We start from the raw sequence: 24,394 nt of genomic DNA, 5'->3' as shown, positions 1-24,394 counted from the left end.
CAAAATGGTGGAGGACTACATGAGGAGGGGTCAGCACACCAGGATGAACAACCACATAAAGGATGACTCAGCAAACAAAACTAGTCACACGCATGTGATGACTCAGCAAAACCCAAAATGACTGCGGAAGAATACGCCGGCCGTATTATTCAGAGCCAAGATGGTGATAACCAATGTGATGTTGCTTATGTGGTCACAGAAGAGAACGATGGGCGGAAGCCTTTGAGCGCCACGTACCCCTTGGTTACGGTTCGTGATCGCGTGCTCGGACTTTCGCCTCACCGTTCAGAAAGAAGAGTGTGAGGAAAGATAGAAATGAAAATACAAGAAACACAACCCAATAAAATAATCCACTCTAATTCTTTAGAGACTCGCGTGTCACCACACAATAGCGGAGTCAGTAAACCGGAGCTTATCTGCTCAGCTATTGGTCCTTTAACTGGTGACGCGCGGTCTCGCTGAAACGGCGGAAATGACCGACCGGAAACTAAAATCAATGAATGCAGCACTTAAAAGTTACAGAAAGCATGTGTAAACAATCCTACGTTACACTATCTCTGCCCAGACATAAGCCTCTTACGTTGCGTTGCTCCGATCATTCGGAGTTTGAAATGATGATCCGCTTAAACGTTCGCAGCGTCGTCCTCGGCGGGATGCTGGCGGTCCGTTATTCTGATGATGCGGAGTGTTGATCTCTCGGCGGCAGCGGAGAAAATCACCGGTGAAAAAGTTAACAAACTTTGTTTTCGTCCTTAACAAAGTCGGCGCGCGGCTCGTTAACGTGCGATCAGCTGATTGTTCAGCGATCCACGTCGGTAAAAGGAAAAAAGGAAAAGTTACAGGAAAAATACAGCAGTCTGTTTCTCGGCCTGCGAGTTGCAGAACTGTGACCCGGGATCTAAAATGATGTTAATCAAACGTCTGATTTTTGCTCCCTTTTGGCGGTTTGGACATTTGGAGAGCCTGGAGAAGCTCTCACTGTCACAGCACGCACGGGGAAAAAGCGAAGGCTGATGGTCGCAGTGACCTTTTATTACCTGAGTGACGTCACCTCGGACCCCCGTGGAGATGGCTGGCACACAGCCAATGTCCGTGCCGGTTCTGAGTTTAAACTCAGGAATTTATGACTTAGGTGCACTTCATGAGTGGGGTCTCTAACAGTTAGTCACTCTAACTCAGGCTTTATGGGTCACATGTAGGCCTCTCTATTGTTCTCCAGAGCACATGACCAGAGATCCCAACATCCCCCCTTTGGTCTGAAGAATGGGGTAGGGGCCACAGTCTTTAGAGCAACATTATCTAAGGTCGAATGGTCCATGTGCGCTGAAGGTGGTCATCCTTCTGGCTTCCTTCCTGTTGGCTGATGAGCAGACACAGTGATCAACAGTTCAACGTTCAGAGTTCATTGAGGCTTTAGCTCAGAGTTCATTGAGGCTTTAATTCAGAGTTCATTGAGGCTTTAATGTCTGGACAGAGTTGAGGCACAGTCTGGGCAGATATGAATAATGAGCTAACTAACTCCACTATGATTAATTGGCATTTCAACAACACATTTAACACAATTTCAAAAGAGCATAGCTCAAAGTAGGTACCCAAGGAAAGAAAGAGAGGAGAAAGAAGAGGAGGAGTATCAGTGAATTGGCTATGTATTCTACTGCAGCCAGCAGCTTAGTGGCTGTATCATGCCGGTCGTAGGCTAATGGGCTTTGTGGTGACTGTATTCACCAACCATAGGTGGCCAATTCACTCTGCAAGGATCTCACTTTCCTCTGTTCTTGCGGACATGGTATCCTGGCATTCTTGCTAGGGTGAGTCAACTCTCAAACCACAGAGATCATTCACATCTCTAACAAATGGCTGCTGGGGCAGACCCAGTGGATATTCCTGGTTCAGGTACATGTGTTAAGGTTCAAAATACAATGAGGAGTCTTCCTCATGATACACCAATATAAATGCATACGTGTGTATTGTTTTGCCAAAACCAACATTCAAAACAGACTTCAGTTGCTCATTCTGCCATTCTATGATAATTATGATTCCAACAGAGCCTAGCTCTAATTTCTAGAGGTCTATGATAATTATAAGGAGGGATTTATTACCTTCAGTATATTTAGGGACTGGTTCAATCTAACTGACTTGAAGATTAGAACATGAAAAGGTGACCCCCCTTTCCCTGAATTTGTGCTCGATTCAGAGGATGGTTGGTTAAAAATGACAGCAGGTAAGGCACCCTTGAATTTAACCTCTGGTGTCGTTGTTCATGGATGTCCAATATGCAACCTGCTGAAGTGTCTGGAGAGTGGCTTTGTAACCATGGTGACCACCACAGGTGAGTCAGGGCGTGTGTTAGCATCAGCCCCCCCCCTCCCCGTGGCTGGTCGGGTTAATCTATCCTATACAGCTGGTGATGCTATAAGAAAATCAAAAGGGGAAATATATATATATAAGGAAAAACAAAAGCAGTTAAAGGAACAGGGTTTCTGGTGTTAGGAGTATGTTTGGGCGACTAGGCGGCCTGAGTGGTCGATCTGAACGTCTCCGCCACACACTTCCTTATAAGCTCTTTTAAACTTTCCTTTTGGAAGTCTTCCCCTTTAAATGGAAGTGGGGCTTTGCCACCATACCTCCTACCCTGTTTGGAGTTGGGTTTAAACCTGACCTTTCTGTCTGGCTGGCAAGTGTCTTTTGCCGGTGGGCTCAGGTTTCGTGACCAGTTAGGACTGTTGGTCCTCTGACTGGGGTGTCCACCCTGTGGGCGGAGTGATTGGTATGCTGGGGGACCTGGTCCCGTTTGCATCTGGGCACGAGGCATCTTGCTGCCTTCCAGTGCCACCTCTGCAGTGGCGGACGACTGGATCTCCAGTACCCTGGCACTGCTGTCAGCTGTCCTACTTGGGCGTACTCGTGTTTCCCATGCCAGCTGCGCGTACCGCCTCATCTCCTGCATATTGAGGTTGTTAGTGCGGCAGTGCATGGTCACGTCGTAGCGTACGCTCTCGTGCAGGTTATGGAGGAAGAGAGATTTGAAAGCATGCTCTTCCTCTAATCCAGGCGCATTACTCCCTTGGAAATATGCTGCTCTGAGACGCCTGTAATACTCCCAGGGAGGCTCAAGTTTCTTCTGCGTGACAGCAAAAGCATCAAGAGTAGCGGAAGCATGGTCTGTATAATGGGAGTATTCTTCCCGCAGGGCTTGGCAGAGCGCTGAGTAATGGTCTCTGGTTCTTGGTGGGAGAGTCTCCATGAAGACACGGACGCTCCTGGAGGTGGTTTTCCAGATCAAGCGAAGTTTCTCCCGGGCAGACGCATGGGGAAGATCAAGGAGACAGCGATCTACCTCCCTCAAGTAGTCATCGATGGATGACTCCTGATTCCTGGGGTCAAAGCTCTCTATGTCTCTTGCAAGAGATTCAAACTGACGTATGCGCAGACCCTGTTGATAGTAGGTGCTGGCATCGTCAGAGTCATCTGAGGATTCTGGATTCCTCGAGTCCTGGTGGGAAAGACCATGACTCCTCCTTCGCTGCGGAGAAGAGGTTTGGTCAAAGTGAGGGCGTGAGCGGCGCCCTAGATATGGCATGTCGGCCGGTGTGGGGCCAAAGTCCCTGTCGTCTCTCAAGGAGTATGGCTGATGTCCACCTTTCTCCAGGGAGGTTCTTCCTTTGGCAAAGTCAGGTATGGAGCGCTGGAGAGCTGATGAAGTTGCACTTCTTGTGCCTGAGGCATTCCCATGCCTATGGTGGACCAGTGGAGGAGTGTACTGGTCAAGAATGATCATGTCGGGCATCTCAGTAGGGGCTTCTACCTCTCCACTAACTGTCCTCAGATCAGTGGGTGTGACTCGAACTGTCTGCCGAGCACCCTCAAGCTCCTGACATATGGTGGCTATCCGTGCTCGGGATGCCTGTCGTTCAGCCCGCAGCTTGTCCTCCATGGTGTCCGCCGTTCGCGTTTTAACCATCTCTTCTGGGACAGGGGCTGCATCTGGGTCAGAACCAATATCAGACGGATCAGGGATCAAGACTGTCTTCATCTGATCCTCCGTCGTTTGGAGCTGCAAATTTAAATAAGGACAATCCTGCTGGATGGTCTCAATTTCCTCCTTAACTTCACTCAGCTGATCCCTAAGGTCCTTAACCTCTTGCTGTAGGATCAAGTTTTTGTGTTGCTCAGCATGATAGCCGGTCTGCAACACTGTAATCTGCTCCATATACTCTGCAGCTTGTAACTGGGCTTTACGGTGATAAAGCATTGTTACCTGACTGAGCATCTGAGAAATGAGGGACAAGTGACAAGTGACCACTTCCTGTATTTTCTTATCACAGGTGCTAGCGTTGTAGCTGTTCAGGTCACTCATGCCATTAACTGCCAATTTCACGAGGCCAGTGACTGTGGCCTGCAGGTCCAGGTCATCTGCCTCTTGGGAGCCTCTAGCTCCTGGGGTGTGGGAATCCCTACTGCTCATTTTGTCTTTCCACTGAACAGACAAAACAAAAATCACAAAACTGCTACACTGAGCAAGTTTAAGTTGCACAGGTGGGCTTCAACCTGTGGCTTACAAATCTACAAAAATCAACAATGTGCTGGGCTAACTATGGCTGCTAAATAGTTGTAACTGAGGTTACACAGTAGCACTATACCTTATGCTAAAGGAGTTAGTGCACGTCAAAACAGGACTCACAGAACCAGGAAAGCAAGAGAACACGACCTGTGTTCTGCTACTTAACCTATGTAATCCACTATCCAATCTATGGCACCTCTTAGTGCAATCACAACACAACACAACCAATACTCTTAGTACCCGTAATTAATAGTTAACAATTAAAAATGCAGGGGACGGCTTCTTCACTCTAATTCTGAGAAAAGAGGAGAATAAGGAGAATAATAAAACAACACAAAAGAAAAGAAATTCTCTAAACCGTCAGCAGCAGGTTACTGTGGTGATACTGTAACACAGCTGGAATTAGACAAACTCACCTGGGACCCCAATTATGTTGGTGGACCCATGGAAAAGTTTGGTTTTGCCTTTTTTGTTATTGTGTTTATACTGTAACACAGCTAGAATAAGACAGCCTCACACGGGGCACCAATGATGTTGTGCGACTTAGTAGGAGCAATTTGGTTATTGGCAAAGAGTCAATGATTATGGAAAATAATCATCAAAGTAAAATCAGTGTATGCTTAATACACATAAATATCGGGGCACCACCCTGTCACCAGGGACCAATAGCCAAATTAATTAATGGGAAAACAGTCTCTTAAAATTGTGAAGGATGATTCCGAGCACTGGCTGTCATGAATTCAGCTGGTATTACAAGTACATACACAATAACCACAGACAACGACAGGTTAAACTATAACAGGATTTATTAAACAGCAATAACCATCCATAGATAAGCATCACTTTGTAATAAACACTATTATAATCTAAGTTTTATCAACACACATTAACTATTAACTAAAGATAACACAGGTACAGCAACAAGAGTATATCTATATACAGGAGCGTGTGTGTGTGTGTGGGTGTGTGTGAGAGAGACAGATGACAACAAAGGTATGGAGGCTAACAAGCTAGCCAGGTAGCGGCTAACAAGCTAGTGGCTAAAAACAAACAAGATGGCGGTTAGCAAGATAGCAGCTAACAAGATAGCAGCTAACAACAAGCTAGTGGCTGACTCCAATTAAGATGGCGGATGGCCACATGAGGGGAGGAGCTACAACCAGAATGGCGAGTGGGGAAACTACAACCAAAATGGTGGAGGACTACATGAGGAGGGGTCAGCACACCAGGATGAACAACCACATAAAGGATGACTCAGCAAACAAAACTAGTCACACGCATGTGATGACTCAGCAAAACCCAAAATGACTGTGGAAGAATACGCCGGCCGTATTATTCAGAGCCAAGATGGTGATAACCAATGTGATGTTGCTTATGTGGTCACAGAAGAGAACGATGGGCGGAAGCCTTTGAGCGCCACGTACCCCTTGGTTACGGTTCGTGATCGCGTGCTCGGACTTTCGCCTCACCGTTCAGAAAGAAGAGTGTGAGGAAAGATAGAAATGAAAATACAAGAAACACAACCCAATAAAATAATCCACTCTAATTCTTTAGAGACTCGCGTGTCACCACACAATAGCGGAGTCAGTAAACCGGAGCTTATCTGCTCAGCTATTGGTCCTTTAACTGGTGACGCGCGGTCTCGCTGAAACGGCGGAAATGACCGACCGGAAACTAAAATCAATGAATGCAGCACTTAAAAGTTACAGAAAGCATGTGTAAACAATCCTACGTTACACTATCTCTGCCCAGACATAAGCCTCTTACGTTGCGTTGCTCCGATCATTCGGAGTTTGAAATGATGATCCGCTTAAACGTTCGCAGCGTCGTCCTCGGCGGGATGCTGGCGGTCCGTTATTCTGATGATGCGGAGTGTTGATCTCTCGGCGGCAGCGGAGAAAATCACCGGTGAAAAAGTTAACAAACTTTGTTTTCGTCCTTAACAAAGTCGGCGCGCGGCTCGTTAACGTGCGATCAGCTGATTGTTCAGCGATCCACGTCGGTAAAAGGAAAAAAGGAAAAGTTACAGGAAAAATACAGCAGTCTGTTTCTCGGCCTGCGAGTTGCAGAACTGTGACCCGGGATCTAAAATGATGTTAATCAAACGTCTGATTTTTGCTCCCTTTTGGCGGTTTGGACATTTGGAGAGCCTGGAGAAGCTCTCACTGTCACAGCACGCACGGGGAAAAAGCGAAGGCTGATGGTCGCAGTGACCTTTTATTACCTGAGTGACGTCACCTCGGACCCCCGTGGAGATGGCTGGCACACAGCCAATGTCCGTGCCGGTTCTGAGTTTAAACTCAGGAATTTATGACTTAGGTGCACTTCATGAGTGGGGTCTCTAACAGTTAGTCACTCTAACTCAGGCTTTATGGGTCACATGTAGGCCTCTCTATTGTTCTCCAGAGCACATGACCAGAGATCCCAACAACACACTCCAAGTCGTATACCAGCCACACATCAGGGTGTAGGATGCCATCATGTTCATGACACACAAGGCCCTCTATCACCTGGAGAAGCAGAAAAGCACTGGGAGAATTGTGTTCTTTGACTTCTCCAGTGCCCTCAACACCATCCAGCCAGGGATCCTGAGAGAGAAGCTACTGGAGATGCAACTACACCCCGACACAGAGTGCTGGATTATGGACTACCTGACCAGCCAACCACAGTATATTAGAGTGTGTGGCTGTAGCTTTGAGGCCGTGCTGAGTTACGCAGGTGCTCCATAAGGAACAGTTCTGGCATTAATCCTCTTCAAAGTGTACACTTCGAACTTTTGTTATAACTGTGGTTCCTGCTACCTCCAGAAGTTCTCTGACGACTCTGCCATCGTCGGATATATCAGCAGAGACAATGATGAGGAGTACAGAGAACTGATACAGTGTTTCATCTCTTGGTGCATTAGAACCTCCTGAAGCTCAATATCATCAAGACCAAGGAGCTGGTGGTGGATTATCAGAGGAAGAGGAGGTCCCTTGTCCCTGTTTCCATCAAGGGAGAGGAAATGGAGAGGGTGGACTCATACAAGCCCCTTGGGGGGCAAATAAACAATACATTGGACTGGAAAAAACAACATTGATGCCCTCTACAGGAAGGGAGAGAGCAGACTGTTCTTCCTGAGAAGACTCAGGTCGTTCAATGTTTGCAATAGACACCTAAAAACCTTAATGTAATAAATTCAGTATATATTCCTTTGCGTTTAACAATCTACAGAACATTTCACCTGCATAATGAGACTGAATGTTATTGGCCATTAATGGTCCATTTTTTATATTTATATATACACACCTGCTTGCATGTACATAATAGTTCAATGATTATTATGGTCTTTGTTTAGATTTGTTGTCATTGTTTTTGGCTGTACAGTTGAAACCAGAAGTTTACATACACTGTATAAAAAGACACATTATGTTTTTTTTTTTCTCACCGTCTGACATTAAATCAGAATAAACGTTTCTTGTTTTAGGTCAATTAGGATTACCAAAATTATTTCTATTTGCCAAATGCCAGAATAATGAAAGAGAGAATTTTTTATTACCGTATTTTCCGCACTACAAGGCGCACCGGATTATAAGGCGCACCTTCAATAAATGGCCTATTTTAAAACTGTTTTCATATATAAGGCGCACCGCATTATAAGGCGCATAGGATAGAAGCTACAGCAGTGGCTCGGATTGCGTTTTGCGTCCACTAGATGGGGCTGCGCTAAAGGGAACGTCAACAAAACAGTCAGATAAGTCAGTCAAACTTTATTAATAGAATACAAACCAGCGTTCTGACAACTCCGTTCACTCCCAAAATGAATAAACAGCTGTGTTATTATTTTTCCTGAGGTAATGTCAGCGACGTAGTATTTTCGCGACACAGTTTATCTTTTAACAACAGCACGGTATAACAGGTAGTGCAACATTTTTATCACGTAGTGGACGGGAACTTTTCCTCGATTCAGTAAACACGTAAAAGAGTCTGATACCGTTACGGTAACTCAAACGAAAGTGCAATAACAATATAGTAACTCTCGATATAGTGCAAAGTAATAACAATATAACAACCCCGTTCACTCCCAAAATGAATAAACAGCTGTGTTATTATTTTTCCCGAGGTAATGTCAGCGACGTAGTATTTTCGCGACACAGCTTATCTTTTAACAACAGCAAGGTATAACAGGTAGTGCAACATTTTCCTCGATTCAGTAAACACGTAAAAGAGTCTGATACCGTTACGGTAACTCAATAATAATAATAATAACAATAACAATATAGTAACTCTCGAAATAATGCAAAGCAATAACCATTTAACAATAACTCAACGTTGCTCAAACGTTAATGTCCATATTCACAATATGACCAACCTTGTTCAGTTGTGAACACTGTTGTGCGACTTAGTAAGAGCAATTTGGTTATTGGCAAAGAGTCAATGATTATGGGAAATAATCATTAAAGTAAAATCAGTGTATGCTTAATACACATAAATATCGGGGCACCACCCTGTCACCAGGGACCAATAGCCAAATTAATTAATAGGAAAAACAGTCTCTTAAAATTGTGAAGGATGAATCCGAGCACTGGCTGTCATGAATTCAGCTGTTATTACAAGTACACACAATAACCACAGACAACGACAGGTTAAACTATAACAGGATTTATTAACCAGCAACAACCATCCATAGATAAGTATCACTTTGTAATAAACACTATTATAATCTAAGTTTTATCAACACACGTTAACTATTAACTAAGATAACACAGGTACAGCAACAAGAGTATATCTATACATAGGTGTGCATATATACAGGAGTGTGTGTGTGTGTGTATGTATGGGTGTGTGTGAGAGAGAGATGATCAACAGTATGGAGGCTAACCAGCTAGCCAGGTAGCGGCTAACAAGCTAGTGGCTAAAAACAAACAAAATGGCGGTTAGCAAGATAGCAGCTAACAAGATAGCAGCTAACAACAAGCTAGTGGCTGACTACAATTAAGATGGCGGATGGCCACATGAGGGGAGGAGCTACAACCAGAATGGCGAGTGGGGAAACTACAACCAAAATGGTGGAGGACTACATGAGGAGGGGTCAGCACACCAGGATGAACAACCACATGAAGGATGATTCAGCAAACAAAGCAACTAGTCACACGCAAGTGATGACTCAGCAAAGCCCAAAATGACTGCAGAAGAATACGCCGGCCGTATTATTCAGAGCCAAGTTGATGATAACCCACTTAATATTGCTTATATGGTCATAGAAGAGAATAGTGGGCGGAAGCCTTCGAGCGCCACGTGCCTTTTGGTTCCGGTTCGGGATCGCGTGCTCGGGCTTTTGCCTCACCGTTCAGAAAGAAGAATGTGAGGAAAGATAGAAATGGAAATACAAAAACACAACCCAAAAGTAAAGAATCCACTCCACTTCTTTGGAGCCTCGCGTGTCACCACACAATAGCGGAGTCAGTAAACCGGAGCTTACCTGCTCAGCTATTGGTCCTTTAACCGGTGAACACGCTGTCTCGCTGAAATGGCGGAAATGACAGATTGGAAAACAAGATCAATGAATTCAGCACTTAAAAGTTACAGAAATCATGTGTAAACAACCCTACGTTACACTATCTCTGCCCAGACATAAGCATCTTACTTTGCGTTGCTCCAATCTTTCGGAGTTTGAAATAATGATCCGCTTAAACGTTCGCAGCGTCGTCCTCGGCGGGATGCTGGCGGTCCGTTATTCAGAAGATGCGGAGTGTTGATCTCTCGGCGGCAGCGGAGAAAATCACCGTTGAAGAGGTTAACAAACTTTGTTTCGTCCTTAACAAAGTCGGCGCGCGGCTCGTTAACGTGCGATCAGCTGATTGCCCAGCGATACACGTCGGTAAAAAGAAAAAGGAAAAGTTACAGGAAAAATACAGCAGTCTGTTTCTCGGCCTGCGAGTTGCAGAACTGTGACCCGGGATCTAAAATGATGTTAATCAAACGTCTGATTTTGCTCCCTTTTGGCGGTTTGGACACTTGGAGAGCCTGGAGAAGCTCTCACTGTCACAGCACGCACGGGAAAAAGCGAAGGCTGATGGTCGCAGTGACCTTTTATTACCTGAGTGACGTCACCGTAGATTCCTTAGGGATGGCTGGCACACAGCCAATGTCTGTGCTCATTCGGGGTTCGAACTCAGGAATTTATGACTAGGCGTACGCCATAAAATAGATTTCTAACGGTTAGTCACTCTAAGTCAGGCTTTATGGGTCACATGTAGGCCTCTCTATTGTTCTCCAGAGCACATGACCAGAGATCCCAACAACACACAAAAGAAACACGTAAAGCTCACTTTATCAGTTCATTCCTCATCCACGAATCCCTCGAATTCTTCTTCTTCTTCAGCGACGATTCCAGCCTTCCTGAAAGCTCGGACCACAGTTGAGACTGATATATCAGCCCAGGCATTTACGATCCACTGGCAGATAGTGGTGTACGTCGTTTGGCGCTGTCTCCCTGTCTTGGTGAACGTGTGTTCGCCTTCCGTCATCCACTGCTCCCATGCAGTTCGCAGTCTAGCTTTGAATGCCCTGTTGACACCAATATCTAGCGGTTGGAGTTCTTTTGTCAATCCACCCGGAATGACGGCAAGCACTGAATTAGTGTGCTTCACTTGTTTTTTGACTCCATCGGTGATATGGGAGCGCATGGAGTCGCAGATCAATAGGGACGGGGCTGTGTGAAAAAAGCCACCCGGTCTCTTGATGTAAATTTCCCTCAGCCACTCACTCATCTTTTCTTCGTCCATCCATCCCTTCGAGTTAGCCTTGATAACGACGCCGGCTGGAAAGTTTTCTTTTGGCAAGGTCTTCCTCTTGAAAATAACCATCGGTGGTAGTTTCTGGCCATTAGCCTGGCAAGCGAGAACTACAGTGAATGACGACTTCTCATTCCCTGTGGTGCGAACATTCACCGTACGTGCTCCCGTTTTATCCACAGTGCGGTTCACAGGAATATCAAAAGTGAGTGGAACCTCGTCCATGTTGATGATGTGCTCCGGCCGGATCTTTTTTTCAGCGATCTTCTCTTTGCAGTATGCACGGAAAGTGGCCAGCTTTTCTTGATAGTCTTTCGGTAGTTGCTGCGAAACACTAGTGCGTGCGCGGATGGAGAGATTACGTCTTTTCATAAACCGATAACACCAGGAAGGACCGCCTCTAAATTCACTGATGTTAAGTTCGCGTGCTAGCACTGTTGCTTTCACTCGAATAGTGACTGTAGAGACACTTCTACTTGCTGCTCTCTGTTCAACAACCCACTGTTCGAGTTTGTCCTCTAACTGTGGCCATCTCGCTTTGTTCCCTCGGAAACTGTTTAGTCTTCTTTACCTGGCGCAGTTCATCTTGCTGCTTCCTCCACTTCCGCACCATTGACTCGTTAATGTTGAAGTGTCTCGCCGCTGCTCTGTTCCCATGTTCTACTGCATGACTGATAGCCTTCAGCTTGAACTCTGCGTCGTAAGCGTGTCTCTTGCAAGGAGCCATCTCGGGGTCTTCACACACACACAAATGGTGTTGTACTGGAATTCCTCTTCGCCGTACCAGCGCTTAAATCTGTTAATTCGGCCACGCCCCGTGACTACGGTAGCCACGATTGACCAATATTGATCCACAGATAAGGCGCATCGGATTATAAGGCGCACTGTCGGATTTTGAGATAATTGAAGGCTTTTAGGTGCGCCTTATAGTGCGGAAAATACGGTACTCTCTTCAAAGTCAGAAGTTTACATACACTAAGATTAGTATGCCTTTAAACAATTTGTGACATGATGATGATGTCATGTGCTTCTGATTTTTCTGACTCAACATTTCAGTTAATTAGAGACACACCTGTGGATGTATTTTAAATGCACACCTGAAACACACTGCTTCTTTGTGTAACATCATGGGAAAGTGAAAAGAAATCAGTCAAGATATCAGGAAGAGAATTGTGGAATTGCACGAGTCTGGTTCATCCTTGAGTGCAATTTCAAGATGCCTGAAGGTGCCACGTTCATCTGTTCAAACCATTATACGCAAGTCTAAACACCATGGGAACGTCCAGCCATCATACCGGTCAGGAAGGAGACGGGTTCTGTGTCCCAGAGATGAACGTGATTTGGTCCGAAATTTGCATATAAACCCAAGAACAAAAGCAAAAGACCTTGTGAAGATGCTGGCTGAAGCTAGTAAGAGTGTGTCATTATCCACAGTCCTGAAACGAGTACTGTACCGACATGAGCTGAAAGGCCACTCCGCAAGGAAGAAGCCATTACTCCAAAAGAAACGAGCCAGATTACAGTTTGCAAATGCACACAGGGAAAAAGACCTTAATTTTTGGAGACATGTCCTGTGGTCTGACGAAACTAAAATCGAACTGTTTGACCATAATGACCATTGTTACTGTGACCTGTCGTGCCTTTCCCTGCCACTATATGGCATTGTGCTAAGGGACGGAGCGCGTTGATTGAGGGGCGGTGCGATGCGTCTCTATATATAGATGTGCAATGCATTTGCCTCTTCCTCTTCCGCTTCCTTCCTGTGGCCACTGTGATTGTGTGACGTGGTCATTGCGGGCGTATGATCCTCTTCGCTCAGGTAATATATTCCGCTATTCTTTCGCTGCTGGTGTATGCACGGCGCGGCGGTTTTGGTGACGCGATCTTTGTTTCGTAGAGCGCGACCGGCTGCCGGGCCGTGGGGATGTGTCGCCCCACTGGTAGTTTCTCCTGGAGATGCTCATCTGCCCTTTCGGTAAGTCCGCGATTGTCTGCCGTCCAGCGGCTCTGTCCCTCGTTCTCCAGCTGATTGTTTGGGTGTTTTGGTGCAGCTGAGTGATTAACCCGTGACAGGAGCTGGCTGTCTTCTGCCTCTTTCCGGCGTGGCCGTAGCCTTGCGGAACGAGGCGAGGGTAAACTGCCGGCAACTACCAGTCACTCCTCCCTGGGTCTGCGCTGCCGTTTTGGCTCTACTACCGTTTTGGCTCTACTACCGTTTTGGCTCCATTATTGTATCGGCTGTATTGCTGTTTTGGCCTGATGTGGAGTTTGTTCCTTCCTTTCTCCTGTGTTGTTTTTTTCCTTTATTGTATTGATGAGTTTATTATATTGTCTTTATCTTTTTTTCTTTCTTTAGGTCAATGTTTGTTTAGTTCACGCCAGTTATACTAACCTTTGGGCTTGTTTTATTAATTGATATTTCTTTTGTTGTCAGGTGTCGTGGGCTCCCTGTGGCCGTTAATCCCTGGTGGTGGTGTGTTCTCCACGGTCCCCCCCTTTTTTGGTTTTGTGTGTGTGTGAGTGTGTAGTTTCACGGGTGATTCTGTCGAGGACCTCCCCCCCCCCTCTTTGTCTTGTGGTTGTCCTGTTGCATGGTAGCCCCGGCCAGCTTCATTTGCCCCTTGGTTTGTTTTATCGTGTGTTCAATTGGTGTGACTGTGTTTGACTTGTATTTTGTTTACTTTATGTGTTAATAAATTCTTTGTTGTGGAACCGTCTCGCCCTGTGGTATTGAACCTGTGTGGCCTTGGTTTAAATAACCAACACAGTTAAGCTCAGATTTCCTGGGGCGCAATTCCCCAGGTGGCGTTGTCGCAACTACGATTTTTTTAATGCTCCTTAGCGTCCACCTCGCCACATTCTGGCGTTGTCGGCAGGATCCACATTAATAAAGGCAGAGACGTGTTTCATTTTTGTCCTTTTCTTTATATAGTTTTCCTTCTTGTGTTCTGTTAAACTGGTTATTAGTGGGTGTCCTGTTTTGTATGTGTAATTGTTGAGCCAAAACGGCAGTGTCTGTTCCAGGGACATAAAAATTTTTTTCTTACACTGCTTTGTGAGGCTTGGTGTAGGTTGTTCCATCAGTATGGAGGAGGAGATGCAGCAGCTTAAGGAGCTTGTGTTGCAGCTTAAAGCGGACAATGAGCGGCTCCGTCAGGAGCGGACTGCTTCGCTGGGGGACTCTGGTGGGGCTGCTCCCTTTGCTCCGCCTGGTCATGCTCTGCCTGCAGGTGCGGCTGCTGCTGTTACAGAGCGGCTGGTTGTCGTCCCAAGAGACCGTAGGTGCCCGATGTTTAACGGTAAGACTGGCATTGGAATATCTGACTGGGTGGAGGAGTTACAGGCATGTGTGTGTGCCCGCCATCTTTCCACTGCTGACCAAGCTCTCTTTATTTTTGACCACTTGGAAGGGGAAGCGAAGGAAGAAATTAAGTATCGCTCTGCTGCAGAGCGAGGAGACCCAGGTAAGGTTCTCACCATTTTACAAGAGCTGTATGGTTGTGCTCAGCCTTACGTAACCTTGCAGCAGGCTTTCTTCTCTCGGCACCAGCTGGAGGGCGAGACCTTGCACAAGTTCTCTTTGGCCTTGATGGCTTTAATGGCACAGGTGAGGCAGTGCGCACCTGATGGTGTGCCAAATGCTGATATTCTCCTTCGGGACCAATTTATCGAGCATGTGCTTGACTGGTCTCTCCTGTTTAAGCTCCGCGGGAGCTTAAACAGCTTGTTCGTCGTCAGCCAACTGTCACACTGTTGGAGCTGCGTGGTGAGGCGATTCGGTGGGAGAGGGAGGGTCTGCCAGGAGGCACTAGAGGGCGTAGTGTTTCTTTGCCAGCAGCTTATGGCCTGCAGTATAGCATGCAGGGCCATGCCCCGCTGGCCCCTAATAGCACTCCATCTGGGCCAGGTCTTAGTGAGCTGATGGATCTTTTGAAGCGCCAGCAGGAGCAGCTGGACCAGTTGACTCAGACTGTAGCCTCCCTACAGGCCCCTCGTTCACAAGGCCAGACTTCTCGCAGTGGCCCTTTAATTTGCAGACGGTGTCAGCAGCCTGGCCATTTTGCTAGGGAGTGTGACGGTGGACGGGTCCCCCGTAGACAGCGGGTTAGTTCAGTGCCTGGCTTGAACTCTAATGCTGCAGGGTTAACTCACCCCTCTCACCCTTCGGAAAACTGAAGCCCACTGAGCTGCTGAGCCACAGTTCAGTTGGGGAGTCCATAGGCTCACAGGAGGGTGCAGTAGCTGGTTTAATTGCTCCTTGCCCAAACATCGATGCCTCCATGGGAGGAGTCGCTGTGTCATGTTTGGTGGACACTGGTTCCATGGTGTCCACCATCACAGAAAGCTTCTTCTTGGAGCAGTTTGCACCTTGGGGTCATGATCGCCTTCATTCGTGTCACTGGTTACAGCTGCGAGCAGCTAATGGCCTGGCGATTCCATACGTCGGCTATTTGGAACTTGATGTGGAACTCTGTGGTAAGGTGATGCCCCACTGTGGGATCCTTGTTGTTAAGGACCCCCCTGACAGGGCGTCTTCTGTCCCTGGTATCATAGGGATGAATGTGATCCGTCGATGCTATCGTGAGCTCTTTGGTGCATATGGTCCTTCTCTTTTTGATTCGCCGTTCGTTTCCCAGGCACCTGCTCCAGTGGTTGCAGCCCTACAAACGTGCCACCAGTCTTCCATTCAAACTCCGAGTGACCCGACTGGCACGGTGAGGGTCCGGGGGAAGCGGGTGGTGCGTATTCCAGGTGGGGTGATGAAGCTTGTTGCTAGCACCTGCCCCCAGCAGTTTTCTGGTCAGACTGTGCTGTTTGAGCCCCCTGAATCAGGCTTACCAGCGGGGCTGCTAGCCTCTCCCTGCCTGGTGCAGGTTGTTCGGGGTACTGTGTATGTTCCCATAGTTAACGTGGGGGCAGCGGAGGTTCTCCTTTACCCACGGACCAGTCTTGGTCTCCTGAATGCTGCTCAGGTCATCAGTTTACCTGCAGGGGTGACTGAGGTGGAGCCTACATTGGTGACCATCTCTTCCCAAATAGCTGCTCCCTCAGTACCCGATAGGATAGAGTCCCTAAGTCTGTCCCCATTGCCTGAGCAGGAGCAGACGGGTGTAAGGTCTCTACTGTATAAGTACCAGTCAGTCTTCTCAGCCCATGATGGTGACCTGGGCTGTACTAACCTCATCTCGCACGACATACCACTGCTTGATGACGTTCCAGTCAGGCAGAGGTATCGACGCATCCCTCCATCAGAGTATGAGGCGGTGAAGGCACATATCAATCAGCTTCTGGAATCTCAGGTCATCAGGGAAAGCAGCAGCCCTTACGCATCTCCCATCGTCTTGGTGCGGAAGAAGGATGGGGGCCTGCGTATGTGTGTGGACTATCGTCCCCTAAATAGTAAGACCAGGAAGGATGCCTTCCCCCTACCTCGCATCGAGGAGAGCTTGGATGCACTTTCTGGGGCTCGCTGGTTCTCCACAATTGATTTGGCCAGTGGCTATAATCAGGTTCCGGTGTCAGAGAAGGATCGCCCCAAAACTGCCTTCTGTACACCGTTCGGCCTTTTTGAGTTCAATCGCATGCCTTTTGGCTTGTGTAATGCCCCAAGCACCTTCCAGCGGCTCATGCAGAGAATGTTTGGTGATCAGCAGGGTCAGTCATTACTGCTTTACCTGGATGATATTGTCGTCTATTCTTCCTCCGTTGAGCAACATCTTCAGCGGCTGGAAATGGTGCTCGGTCGGCTCCAGAAGGAGGGTCTTAAGGCAAAATTGGAGAAATGTGCATTTTTCCAGCAGGAGGTTGGCTATCTAGGCCATGTGATCTCGAGCCAGGGAGTTGCCACGGACCCCAAGAAGATTGAGGCGGTGGCTAACTGGCAGCGGCCCAGTCATGTCTCTGAGTTGCGTTCCTTCTTGGGTTTCGCTAGCTACTACAGGCGCTTTGTAAGTGGCTTTGCCAAATTGGCGGGCCCTTTGCATCAGCTGGTGGCTAAGCTAGCAGGCACAAAGTCCAAGAAAGGGTCAGGTCCGGCTCTGGGAGCGGCATGGACACCTCAGTGTGAGGAGAGCTTTGAGGCCTTGAAATCAAGGTTGGTCTCGGCCCCAGTGCTAACATATGCCGATTTTTCACAGCCTTTTATTCTGGAGATCGATGCCAGCCATAGTGGCCTGGGGGCTGTCCTCTCGCAAGAGACGGACAGTGGCGTGAGACCGGTGGCCTACGCCAGCAGAGGCCTTCGACCCACCGAGCGCAATATGTCGAACTACAGCTCAATGAAGCTGGAATTTCTTGCGCTCAAGTGGGCCATGACAGAGAAGTTTAGAGAGTACCTGTTGGGGCATAAGTGCATCGTCTTCACTGACAATAACCCTTTGAGCTATCTTCAGTCTGCTAAGCTGGGGGCCACTGAACATAGGTGGGCTGCCCAACTTGCCGCTTTTGATTTTCATATCAAGTATCGTTCAGGCCGCAGTAACAGAAATGCAGACGCGCTTTCACGACAGCATGCACCTGGCTCTCTCAAACTTTCTGAGTCGTTGCCTGGTACTTCAGTCCCCAGCAGTCTTCAGCAGGATCCACCTCCAGCTGTTTTGGCATTGGCCTCTCAGGCTGTGGTCTCAGTCCTTCCCTCTCACTCCGCTTCTGACCTTCGTTCCTTGCAGGAGGCTGATCCCATCCTAAAGGATGTACTTGTGTTCTGGCGGCGGAATGCTCCACCTACTTCCGTGGAAAGGCGGCAGCTCTCCAAGCCAGTCCTGGCACTTTTTCGCCAATGGGACCACCTAGTGGAGAAAGATGGTGTTCTCTTTCGCAAAGTCTTCCGTTCCGATGGGGGTGAAGAATTTCTACAGCTTATTCTGCCTGCCGCCCTTAAGCAGGAGACTTTAAGCCAGCTTCACCAAGCCCATGGTCACCAAGGCATAGAGCGGACCACAGAGTTGGTCCGGCAACGTTGCTATTGGCCAGGAATGTCAGCAGATATAAAGCAGTGGGTTTTGGGGTGTCAGCGATGTCAAGTTGCTAAGGACTCAGGGCACGGACCTAATAGCTTTATGGGCCACTTGTTGGCCTCCCAACCTAATGAGATTGTGGCCATTGATTTCACATTGTTGGAGCCTTCTCGGAATGGGTACGAGAATGTTCTGGTCATGACAGATGTGTTCAGTAAATTCACAGTGGCTATTCCCACTCGGGATCAACGGGCCTCCACTGTGGCCCAGGTTTTGATCTCTGAGTGGTTTTACAAGTTTGGTGTCCCGAGTCGCCTGCACTCGGACCAAGGGAGGAGCTTTGAGGGCTCATTGATTCACCAGCTCTGCCGTTTGTATGGCGTTTCTAAATCCCGTACCACTCCGTACCACCCGGCGGGTAACGGTCAATGCGAACGGTTTAACCGAACCCTGCATAACCTCCTTCGCACCCTTCCGGTTTCCCAGAAACGGGATTGGGTTGCTTGTTTGCCTCAGGTGCTTTACTGTTACAACACCACTCCTCATCAGAGCACAGGCGAGTCTCCATTCTTCCTTATGTTTGGGCAAGAACCACGTCTTCCAGTTGATTTTCTCCTGGGACGTGTCCAGGAGCCTGTAGCAGGTCAGGTACAGGACTGGGTGGCCGAGCATCAGGTGAGACTCAGACTCGCTTTTGAGGGTGTTCGTGACAAGATGTTGGTTGCAGCTGGCCGACGGAAAGAGCGGCATGATCAGCGGGTCAGAGAGGCACCGCTTTCAGTCGGACAACAGGTGTATTTGAGGGACCACAGTGTTAGAGGGCGCCATAAAATACAAGATCTTTGGAGCTCGGTGGTCTATCAGATTGTGAAGGCCCCGGTCGGTGAAGGAGCAGTTTATACTGTTGCCCCTGTGAGCGACCCGCAAAGGGTTCAGAATGTGCATCGGAAGATGCTGAAGGCTATAATTCAACCTGAAGCTGTTGGCCCCCAGTTGGAGGTGTCCCCTCCATCTGCTGTGGCAGCACTGGATGGTGAACCTTCCAGTGACGATGAACTGTGGGTTTTGGTCACTGAAACATCTTGTCCGCCACCGGCAGCTGCCCCAGGTACCTCTTGCCCCATAGACCCCCCCACTGTGATTTCTCAGCCGGTCAGTTTTGTTCCAGCGATTTCTCCAGCATGCGAAGGTGCCTCACCAACATCCTCATGGTTGCCTCCAACTAACCAGCTGAGCACTGACCAGCCAGCGTTGCGTAGAACAGCTCGTGTTACAGCTGGCCACCATTCTAATGTCCACCATCTCCCTCAGCCTGCCAGCCAGCAGCAAAATGCTGCTAATAGAGACCGAGGGACTGTGTCTAATGCCCAGACTGCCATTTTCAGGCCCTGGAGGTAGTTCCAGTGGTTATTTTATCCATCGTCGAGGCGACGATGCAAAAGCGGGGGGTAGGTGTGACCTGTCGTGCCTTTCCCTGCCACTATATGGCATTGTGCTAAGGGACGGAGCGCGTTGATTGAGGGGCGGTGCGATGCGTCTCTATATATAGATGTGCAATGCATTTGCCTCTTCCTCATCCGCTTCCTTCCTGTGGCCACTGTGATTGTGTGACGTGGTCGTTGCGGGCGTATGATCCTCTTCGCTCAGGTAATATATTCCGCTATTCTTTCGCTGCTGGTGTATGCACGGCGCGGCGGTTTTGGTGACGCGATCTTTGTTTCGTAGAGCGCGACCGGCTGCCGGGCCGTGGGGATGTGTCGCCCCACTGGTAGTTTCTCCTGGAGATGCTCATCTGCCCTTTCGGTAAGTCCGCGATTGTCTGCCGTCCAGCGGCTCTGTCCCTCGTTCTCCAGCTGATTGTTTGGGTGTTTTGGTGCAGCTGAGTGATTAACCCGTGACAGGAGCTGGCTGTCTTCTGCCTCTTTCCGGCGTGGCCGTAGCCTTGCGGAACGAGGCGAGGGTAAACTGCCGGCAACTACCAGTCACTCCTCCCTGGGTCTGCGCTGCCGTTTTGGCTCTACTACCGTTTTGGCTCTACTACCGTTTTGGCTCTACTACCGTTTTGGCTCCATTATTGTATCGGCTGTATTGCTGTTTTGGCCTGATGTGGAGTTTGTTCCTTCCTTTCTCCTGTGTTGTTTTTTTCCTTTATTGTATTGATGAGTTTATTATATTGTCTTTATCTTTTTTTCTTTCTTTAGGTCAATGTTTGTTTAGTTCACGCCAGTTATACTAACCTTTGGGCTTGTTTTATTAATTGATATTTCTTTTGTTGTCAGGTGTCGTGGGCTCCCTGTGGCCGTTAATCCCTGGTGGTGGTGTGTTCTCCACGGTCCCCCCCTTTTTTGGTTTTGTGTGTGTGTGAGTGTGTAGTTTCACGGGTGATTCTGTCGAGGACCTCCCCCCCCCCTCTTTGTCTTGTGGTTGTCCTGTTGCATGGTAGCCCCGGCCAGCTTCATTTGCCCCTTGGTTTGTTTTATCGTGTGTTCAATTGGTGTGACTGTGTTTGACTTGTATTTTGTTTACTTTATGTGTTAATAAATTCTTTGTTGTGGAACCGTCTCGCCCTGTGGTATTGAACCTGTGTGGCCTTGGTTTAAATAACCAACACAGTTAAGCTCAGATTTCCTGGGGCGCAATTCCCCAGGTGGCGTTGTCGCAACTACGATTTTTTTAATGCTCCTTAGCGTCCACCTCGCCACATTACGTTTGGAGGAAAAAGGGGGAAGCTTGCCAGCCTGAGAACACCATCCCAACTGTGAAATACAGGGGTGGCAGCATCATGTTGTGGGGTTGTTTTGCTGCAGGAGGGACTGGTGCACTTCACAAAATAGATGGCATCATGAGGAAAGAACATTATGTGGAAACACTGAAGCAACATCTCAAGACATCAGCCAGGAAGTTAAAGCTTGGGCGCAAATGGGTCTTCCAAATGGATAATGACCCAAAGCATACTGCCAAACTGGTTACAAAGTGGCTTAAGTACAACAAAGTCAATGTTCTGGAGTGACCATCACAAAAACCTGATCTCAGTCCTATTGAAAACATATGGGCAGAACTGAAAAGGCATGTGCGAGCAAGGCGACCTACAAACTTGGCTCAGATACACCAGTTCTGTCAGGAGGAATGGGCCAAAATTCCTGCCAACTATTGTGAGAAGCTTGTGGAAGGATATCTAAAACGTTTGACCCAAGTCATACAGTTTAAAGGCAATGGTACCAAATACTAATGAAATGTAAACTTCTGACCTTGAAAAAAGTAATAAAAAATTCTTTTTCTCATTATTCTGGCATTTAGCAAATAGAAATAATTTTAGTAATCCTAATTGACCTAAAACAGGAAAAGTTTAATTTGATTTAATGTCAGACAGTGAGAAAAAAAAATATGTGTGTATGTTAACACACGGTGTATGTTAACTTCTGGTTTCAACTGTATGTCCATTTCTATTTCTCTGAAACCTGTTCTTTGTGAAAGTAAATTGAGAGCAACCTTAAGACTGAGACCGATTCATTTTATGCGCACAGATATAGTACGCTCTGTCAGATTCTGAAATGTCATGTCTGCTGAACCATATAAACCCTGTGAACTGATTTAGATAGAGCATCATCAGCCTGTCTGCAGCTGTGAGCTCTCTAAGCAGGAGGAAGAAAAACTTGGACGGCTCTCCAGAGCCTTGAGCTTTGGTTTAAATATCACCAGTCTGGAAAGATTATGGGGCTCCCTGAAAGGTTTATCGCATTTCTATAGAGAGAGCAGACTGAATGTGAGCAGCACTTGTAGTACCAGTGTGAGTACATGAAGCATGTTTATGGTTCTATGACAGATATTCATTGTGAGATTTACTGGGATATCATTCTGACTTTTTGCGAACCAGAGAGCATCAATTAACATCCCAGTGAGTTAGAAGACAGCTAATTAACATTGTGTATGCAATCTGTAAAATCTGATTTATAGCACTGGGTTTGCTCTTGATGTTCATGGTTGCACTCATACATATGTCAAAATGGTGGGTGTTGTGTCTGTACTGCTAATATCTGGTAGAAAAAAGATACAAAGATTTATGAACATTCAAAACTGGAAACAAATGGAGCAGTCTATTTTAATTCTTTCTTTGTGGAATATATTAAAGCAGGGCTTTTCAATTACAAAGTTGATTGATTTAGATCTTAAAATAAGGAAATCACGGTTCCGGTGTATTTAAAGTTCTGACTGCCCAAGGGAAGAAGCTGTTCTTTAATCTATTTGTTTTGCATCTGATGGATCTAAACCTCCTCCCAGAGGGCAGCATGTTGAACAGGTGGTGGTTAGGATGATGGTGGTCTTTTCCGATCACCTTCTCTGCAGTTCTGATAACCCTATACTAGTCCCTTCCTATTGGCCACTGTACAGCCAGCATACCACACAGGGAAGGCATGCACCAGCACGCTCTCGATTGTGGCCCGATAGAAGGAGACCGGAAGGTCGGTCTGCAGCCTGTTCCATCTCAGGACCTTCAGGAAATGAAGGCACTGCTGGGCTTTTTTGGCTAAGGCAGATGTGTTGGCTGCCCAAGACAGATCCTCGCAGATGTGGGTCCCGAGGAACTTGAAAGTGGTTTTCCACATAGTCACCTTTTATGCGGGGGGTTTATATTGTCACACCATTCTGTCAGCCGCAGGACCTCACCTCATCTCTGTAGGCCGTGTCATCATCCTTTGTGATGAGCCCCACCAGAGTGATGTCATAGGCGAATTTTATTATGGTGTTGCAGGGATGTCTGGTAGTGCAGTCATGGATGTAGATGGCGTACAGGAGAGGGTTCAGCACACAGTCCTGTGGAGAGCCAATGCTGAGCGTCATGGTGGATGATCTCCTGTTACCAATCTTGACAGACTGTGGACAATCTGTGAGGATGTTTTTGATCCAAGTCCAAGTCGACCGACTTGGCTTTGAGGATATCCGGAATGTTCGTGTTAAAGGCCGAGCTGAAGTGAATGAAGAGCATCCTTATTGAGGTACCAGGATTCTCCAGGTGATGTTTGCCAGTTTCTCAGAGAGGTGGTTTAGCTCTTCCGCTAATGAGAAGTCTATATTTTTGTCCTGCTTCCTTTGTAATTGGTGATGTGTTTCAGTCCCTTCCATACCTGCATGGGGTTGCTGTCTGAGAGATCCGACAGCTTATTTGCATAGACCAGTTTTGCCTCTGTGATGCCCTTGTTCAGGTCAGCCCTTGCTCTGCTTTACATGGCCATGGAGTTTCGTGCTCTTAGCAGTAACTGGACCTTACCCGTCCAGTCAGGGTTTAGTGGTTAGGGTAGGTACGGACCGGCTTTTCCATGGTGACAGTGGCCATACAGTGCGTGATGTAACTTAGCACTGCATCTGTGTGAGTGTTTGGTCATCATGTTCAAAGACACTACACTCTGTGAGGGTGAAGCAGTCCTGCAGCTGGGCCAGGGCTTCATCAAACAGGGTTTTAATGGTTCTGGTGGTGGGATAAGGTTAATGAAGAGCTGAATATACACTATTATATACATTACCATAACCAGCTTGCTTCGCACATTAGCTAGCTGGAGGACCAATGATTGATAGGTTACTACAATTAGTGTGAATTAACTTAACAGGGAGAAAATTTGATTTTTTTTGCTTTTTTTTTTTTTTTTTTTTGGGCTGTGAATTCTAGCAGCTTTGAGGATGACACATGCAGATGGTGCAGATGGGGGGCAGTAGCTCCTAAATGTACTTTTTTAAAATTAGCGATTTTATCTTATATATAATTACAAAACATATTTCTACAGACAGAAATACAGTCATCAGCATCAGAAAAGGAAGTGCAGGCATGTGTAGCTTACATTGAGTCATCCTCTAACCAACTTGCCCTACCAGGATGGCCAAACTTCACTGTAAGTATTGCCCAAGAAGGGAGAGAATCTGGATAATTATACTGGAGATAAGCTAACACAGTTTGGATTTAAGGCTATCCTCTACCCAGCCTACTCCTGGCAAATGGTTGCAGAAAATAAAAACGATTAAATATCACTCAGGTTCATCCACCACCGGGAAATTAGAGACTGTTTTGTCGATATCGTTACAGAAAGCTGGCTCCCTCACAACATCCCAGG

The sequence above is a fragment of the Scatophagus argus genome, chromosome 9, assembly GCF_020382885.2.
Source record: "Scatophagus argus isolate fScaArg1 chromosome 9, fScaArg1.pri, whole genome shotgun sequence".
Taxonomy (NCBI): Eukaryota; Metazoa; Chordata; class Actinopteri; family Scatophagidae; genus Scatophagus; species Scatophagus argus.
This window is presented reverse-complemented; position numbering follows the sequence as displayed.